We start from the raw sequence: 7511 nt of genomic DNA, 5'->3' as shown, positions 1-7511 counted from the left end.
CTCTACTAGCAAATGGTTAATTAAAAAAAAGAAAAACAGGAAAAAATGTATAATGAGGTCCTATATTTATCCAGAATAATGCAGCATCAAATTTCCATGAGCTATTTAAAGTTCCTGCTGAATATGGACCTGATGTTTTTGAAAAATGACTTCCAGAAATCCAAGACTTTAAACTTTTCAAAACATTTTCCAAGTTGTATTTCTATAAATATTAGTCATAATGTTTGCACCTTCAAATCCTCTAAGCTTTGTGCTGATAATTACATTTGTGCTCAGTTGTGGGTATAACAACAAGCAGTCAATGAGCTCCATTACAGCCAGGGTAATACTGGTAGGGCTTTACCAATGTCATATTTTTTTTCTCAAACATTTGCCCAATACATTTAGTCCCAGTGTTTTCTTGTTATTATATTTTAAGTCATGAGCTAAAAATAGATTTATGGTGACTTTGAAGCATGTCTACTATGAATACAAATGCCAAGAGACCAATAATTTTGTTGTTTTCTTTTTAATTGGGAATTTTGTTTCAGAAGAAAGATACAAAAATATATCCTTGTTATTTTGATATGTGTCTAGTCATACTGAAATCATAATGATAAATATTTTTATAATGAGGAAATTATTTCAACACTTTTTTCATTTAGCTATTGTGTTCATCTGCCTATCTCGTATCTATTTATCTCTCCATCCATATATAGCAGGCAGGTAGAGTTTTGATATTGAAATTTTGTGATTTACGCATAAAACAAAAATTGAAGTGACCACTTGTTACCTAACTTTAAAGTTCAAAATCAAGTTTAAAAACATTTTGTAAGTGTTATTAGAATGCACTGTCAAGATTGTTTATGGCTGAAATTTTGAATTCAAAGATTTTTTTCTCTTTTTTAAAACTGAAGGAAAATATCAGGTGATCAGCTTTTAAGTTGAGGGCTAAACTTTTCGGGAAATAATTTTCTAGGAAGAAAGAAAAGAACAAAAAATAAAAGCCTAGATTCAAGCAGGGTTGCTTGGGTACTGTTTTAATTATCTTTATAGGTAACTCAGCAGCTCTTTGTCCAATAATTGATATATCCATTTTTTCATAAAACTGGACCAAAAAGTATAATTTGCTGAATTAGAACTCAATAAGTCACACACACATATACAGTTGAAACATTACAGTCATAGAAGCATCACTATTATCACTAACATCATTGTGTACTGTGTCATTTTAGACGTGAGTTAAAAATTTCTGCTTCTGTCTCTGCAGGTACAAAGTACTTTGTCCACTAAGAAAGAAAACTTAAAAAAAGAAAAAAAGATGCTTTTACCAATATATTGTTCCTTGATTGTGTCAACTCTCTTTCCTACAATGGGAAGAGAAAAAAAAAGATAGTTTCAATTTTTCTTTTACTAAAAATAAATTTCTACTTATTTACAGGAGACGGATAATAAGATTTTTTGTGCATTGCTTATGCTAACAAATAACCAAAGGAAAAAAAGTGATTGAATTAAAGGCAATATTTTTCAGTCAGTTTAGACTAATGATTACAGATGAAACTGTATACAGATAATTATGGATGAAACATACTACTTTCATGACAGAGAGGGAATAGATTCAGAAGGTTTTCTGAAACATTTGTCTAGGACATGATTCATGTGAGAATTTACTTTTCCTTATTCTTTTCTATGCCCAGTTTCTGCCATACTATATTCCAGTTTTCCCAGCAGTTTTTATCAAATAGTGAGTTCTTATCCCCCAAAATTGGGGTCTTTGGGTTTATCAAACAGGAGATTATTATAGTTATTGACTGCTCAGTCTCATGTACCCAATTTCTTCCATTGATCCACTACTCTATTCCTCAGCCAGTACCAAGTGTGATAGTAATGGCAATTAAAGATTCCCCTGTATTGGCTTGGTTTTCAATCTGATTGTGTTAAAACCCAGAGCTTGTTAATCCCACCTGTGGGATGGACTTGATGTGAAAAGAGAGACAAGAACTGGGAGGAGCTGGTGACGTAGATTTGGAAAGACAAGAGAGAGGCAGAAGAACTTTTTGGAAGCAGCACCTCGTGGAGGCAGAGAGAGACTGAGAAGGATTGCTGAGGGCCACTTTGAATCGCCCTGGACTTTTGAGACCTGCCCCCCGGGGCTGCCAAGGACTGAGGAGACATGGCTGTTTTGCTGGTACTTTGTCTGTCTGTTTTGATGTTGTTTTGACAGATTTGTCCACTGGTGAAAGACAGGCCTCTTGAAGAAGTCCTGAAAACTGGCTGTTGGCTAAGAAGCCCTGAGACTGTCCTGCAGACAGAGTGACTACTGTCTGCAGGACAGTCTCCAGACCCCTGCAACAATAGCACTGTCCTTCAGCAGTGAACAGTATTCACTCTCTAGCATTTCTTTTCACTAATTCCCTTGATGTTCTGGACCTTTTGTTCTTCCAAATGAATTTTGTTACTATTTTTTCTAGGTCTATAAAGTAATTTTTTGGTAAATAGATTGGTATAGCACTAAATATGTAATTTAATGTAGGTAAAATTGTCATTTTTGTTATATTAGCTAGACCCAGCCATGAGCAATTGATGTTTTTCCACTTAGTTAGATCTGACTTTATTCGTGTGAAAAGTGTTTTGTAGTTGTGTTCACATAGGTCTTGGGTTTGTTTTGGCATGTAGATTCCCAAATATTTTATAATGTCTACAGTAACTTGAAATGGGATTTCTCTTTCTATCTCTTACTATTGGATTTCATTACAAATATACAGAAATGCTGAGGATTTATGTGGGTTTATTTTATATCCTGCAACTCTGCCAAATTTATTTATTGTCTCAATTATTTTTTACTTGATTCTTTAGGATTCTCTAAGTATATCATCATATCATGTACAAAGAGTGATGACTTGGTCTCTTTGCCTAATTTAATTCCTTTGATTCCTTTTTCTTCTCTAATTGCTACTGCTAACATTTCTAGTACCAAATTGAATAAGAGGGGTGATAGTGGACATATTTTTTCACCCCTGATCTTATTGGAAATGCTTCTAGCTCATCCCCATTACATATAATACTTGCTGATGGCTTTAAATAGATGCTACTTATTATTTTAAAGAAGTGTTTTTAAGACGAATGAATGTTGTACTTTGTCAAAAGCCTTTTCTGCATCTGTTGAGATAATCATGTGGTTTCTGCTAGTTTTATTGTGATATAGTCAATTATACCGATGGTTTTCCTAATATTAAACCATCCTTGCATTCCTGGAATACATCCTACTTGATCAAAGTGCGTTATTCCTGTGATAAGTTGCCGTAGTCTTTTTGCTAATATTTTCTTTAAAATTTTTGCACCTATAGTCATGAGGGAAATTAGTCTATAATTTTCTTTCTCTGTTTTATCTCTTCCTGATGTAGGTATCAGTACCATGTTTGTGTCATAAAAATAATTTGGTAGGACTCCTTCACTAAATTTACCAAATAATTTGTACAGTATTGTAATCAATTGTTCTTTAAATGTTTGATAGAATCCACTAGTAAAACTGTATGGCCAAGGAGATTTTTTCCTAGGGAGTTGACTGATGGTTTGTTCAATTTCTTTTTCTGGGTTGGGGTTATGTAAGTAATTTGCTTCCTCTTCGGTTAAGCTATGCAGCTTATATTTTTGTAAATGTTCATCCATTTCTCTAAGATTGTCAAATTTATGTGCATATGATTTGGCCAAATAATTTCTAATTATTGTTTTAATTTCCTCTTCAATGGAGGTAGATTCACCCTTTTCATGTTTGATAATCATAATTTGGTTTTCTTCTTTCTTTTTTTATCATATTGGCTAAGGGTCTATCAATTTTATTTTTTTTTCCATAAAACCAGGTCTTAGTATTATTTTTAATTCAAATTTTTCTCAAATGCAATTTTATTAATACCTCCTTTGGTTTTTCTTATTTCTAATTTAGTATTTAATTGTGGATTTTCAGTTTGTTCCTTTTCTAGTTTTTTCAATTGCATGCCCAATTCGTTGACCTCCCTTTTTTCCCCAATTTATTCATGTATGCACTCAGGGATAGAAAATTTCCTCTAAGAATCACTTTTGCTCCATTCCACAAATTTTTGTATGTTGTCTCATAATTGTCATTCTCTTGAATGAAGTTACTGATTGTTTTTTTAAGATTTCTTGTTTGTCCTACTCATTCTTTAAGATTATTTAATTTCCAAATAGTTTTTAGTCTGTCTTTCCATGGCCCATTATTTTATATGATTTTTTTGCATTATGACCTAAGAAAGATTCATTTAATATTTCTGCCTTTTTGCACTGAATTGTGAGGTTTCTATGTCCTAGTAAATGGTCAATTTTTGTGTATGTGCCATGAACCTCTGAGTAGAAGGTATATTCCTTTTCATCCCCATTCAGTTTTCTCCAGAGATCTATCATACCCACGCTCTCTAAAATTCTATTCACCTCCTTAACTTCTTTCTTCTTTATTTTGAGTTTGTATTTATCAAGTTCAGAGAGAGGGAGATTAAGGTCCCCCTAATATAGTTTTGCTATCTATTTCTTCCTCTAATTCCCTTACGTTCTCCTCTATGAGTTTGGATGCTATACCACTTGGTGCATATATGTTAAGTAATGATATTGCTTCATTCTTGGTGGTACCTTTTAGCAGGTTATAGTTTCCTTCCTTATCTCTTTTAATTAGATCAAGTTTTGCTTTTACTTTATCTGAGATAAGGATTACTACTCCTGCTTTTTTTTTACTTTAGCTGAGGCATGATATATTTTACTCCAGCCTTTTACCTTTACCCTGTGTGTAACCCTCTGTTTCATATGTGTTTCTTGTAGACAGCATATTGTAGGATTATGGGTTTTATTCCATTGTGCTATCTGCCTCTGTTTTATGGGGGAGTTCATCCCATTCATGTTCACAGTTATGATTAATATCTGTCTCTTTTCCTCCATTTTATTCCCTCCCCTGTTTATGCTTTTATTTTTCTCCCCTTCTCCCTTCCCCTCCTTATGAGTTTTCCTTTGGATCACCACCTCCCTCAGTATTATTCCCTTCTTATCAACCCCCCTCAGTTTTCCTCCTCTACCCCCTTACTTCTTCCCTCCCTTCTAACCACCCCCTATTTTTTAGCCCTTCCCCCCTCCTACTGCCTGTAGGATATTTTTATACTTAATGTAGTATGTTATTTCTTCTTCGCACCAAGAGTGTCAGGAACAGATATCATGCAAAGCTCCTCTCCCTCCTCTCTTTCCTTCTATTATGATACATTTTCTGTCTCTTCTCTATAGAGTCCTATGCTTAACTGCTTGTGTTATTCCCTCCTTGCACCAGAACCAATGAGGGAAAAGCTTATATAATACTCATCTCCTTTCTTTCTTTCTCTCTACTATATTGATTTTATGCCTCTTTGTGTGGCATAATTTACCCTTTTCTACTCTTTTTTCTTCTTCCATTTCAGTCCCTTTGTAGCCATTAATAAGGTTTTTTTTATAATCATTTTGTGTACTTGTCTATAAACAGTTTACTTTCATTAAATAACAGGGTGTGTGTGTGTGTGTGTGTGTGTGTGTGTGTGTGTGTGTGTGTTTTCCTTGTTTACCTTTCTATGTCTCTCTTGCATCTTGGAATTGGAGGTTGAATTTTCTATTGAGCTCTGGCTTTTTCATTAGGAAGGTCTGGAAATCTGTTATATCATTGAATGCCATCTCCTTGCCTTGAAGAATATGTTCAGTTTTCCTGGTTAGGTGATCTTTGGTTGTAACCTGAGCTCTTTTGCCTTGTGAAAAATTGTATTCCACTTCCTCCAATATTTCAGTGTAGAGGATGCCAAATCCTGTGCAATCCTTACTGTGGTTCCTCGATATTTGAATTGTTTCTTTCTGGCTGTTTATAGTATTTTCTCCTTTACCTGGTAGTTCTGGAGTTTAGCTACAACATTTCTCAGACCTTTCAGTTTGGGATCTCTTTCAGGAGGTATCTGCTGGATTCTTGTGATTTCTATTTTACCCTCTCATTCTAGTATCTCAGGGCAGTTTTACTTGATGAGCTCTTGGAGGATGTTTTCCAGGCTCATTATTTCATCATGATTTTCTGGTAAGCCTATGATTCTCAGATTATCTCTCCTGGATCTGTTTTCTAGGTCAGTTATTTTTCCATTGAGATATTTTGCCTCTCTTTCTAATTTTTCATACTTGATGTTTTGTTTGATTAATTCCTGGTTTTAGCGAATCATTTTCTTTCCTTGGTTAGTTTTTGAAGCTCCTTTTCCATATCACACATTTTTTCTTTTTAAGGAGCTGTTTTCTTCATTGTAATGTTTTCCTAATTTTGCAATTCTGATTTTAAAAGAATTGTTCATTTTATCTTCTATTTCTCTAATACAGTTTTCAAACTTCCTTTTGAGTTCATCTAAGAATGCTTTCTGTGCTTGAGACCAGTTCCCTGTTGAGGCTTCAGCTTCAGTCTTGGTATTTGCAGTCTGCTTTCTATGCATTTTGAGGCAGGGCCCTAGCCATGTACTTCCTCTAGGGTTCCCAAGCCTTTACTATTTAAGGTTTTTCCCTGGACTAATTATTAGTATGTTTTCAGGGTTAGAGGGGGGATTGGAGCAGCTGGGGTTCACTCTGCCATCCTGGTCCCTGGAGGTCCATATAGGGGCTTTTTAAATTTCTGGGCTGTAGATTGATTGTCCCAGGAGTAGCTGCGGCCCCTGCCAGGGGCCCTGCATTTGATTCTTACCCTGTTCCATCCATTCCCAGCCCTGCAGTAATAGGCCTGGTAGTGGCCCTTGTGGTTGGTGGGTCAACTTGCCACCACATTGATCAGGCCTCTGTGCGCCGTGGTGTCCATACCTCTGAGTGTTGCGACATCATCTTCCAGGCCTCTCCAGCATTTCTAATTTGGTATTTAATTGTGCATTTTCAATTTTTTTTATTTTTCTAGCTTTTTCAGTTGTATGCCCAATTCATTGATTTTCTTTTTCTTTATTTTTATTCATGTATTTATTTTGTATTCATTTATTCATAAAACTTTCCATTAAAAACTGTTTTTGATGCATCTGCATCCCAAAAGTTTTGGTATGCTATCTCATTATTGTCATTCTTGTGAATGATGCTATTGATTGTTTGTGTGTGTGTGTGTGTATGTGTGTGTGTGTGTGTGCTTTAGCTGAAACATAATAGATTCATTTTTATCTTTACCCTGTGTGTATCCCCCCATTTCAAATGTGTTTCTTGTAAACACAGTATTATAGGATTGTGGTTTTTAATCCATTCTGCTATCCACCTCTGTTTTATGGGAGAGTTCATCTCATTCACATTCACAGGTATGATTACTGTCTATGTCTTTCTCTCCATCATATTTCCCCTCTGCCATTTATGCTCTTTCCCTCTCCCTTCTCCCTTCTACTCCTCAAAAGAACCTTTCTTTTGACCACCACCTCCCTCAGTTTTCCCTCCATATCTACCCCCTACCTTTTCTCACACTTTCCTCTTATTACTTCTTTGCTCCCTTCTAACCATCCACCCCACCGCATTTTTCC

Source organism: Petaurus breviceps, unplaced genomic scaffold (assembly GCF_028583685.1).
Source record: "Petaurus breviceps papuanus isolate PSGF00001 unplaced genomic scaffold, PetGlider_PUasm1.0 38, whole genome shotgun sequence".
Lineage (NCBI taxonomy): Eukaryota > Metazoa > Chordata > Mammalia > Diprotodontia > Petauridae > Petaurus > Petaurus breviceps.
The sequence above is the reverse complement of the archived record's forward strand: the minus strand, read 5'-3'. Positions refer to the sequence as shown.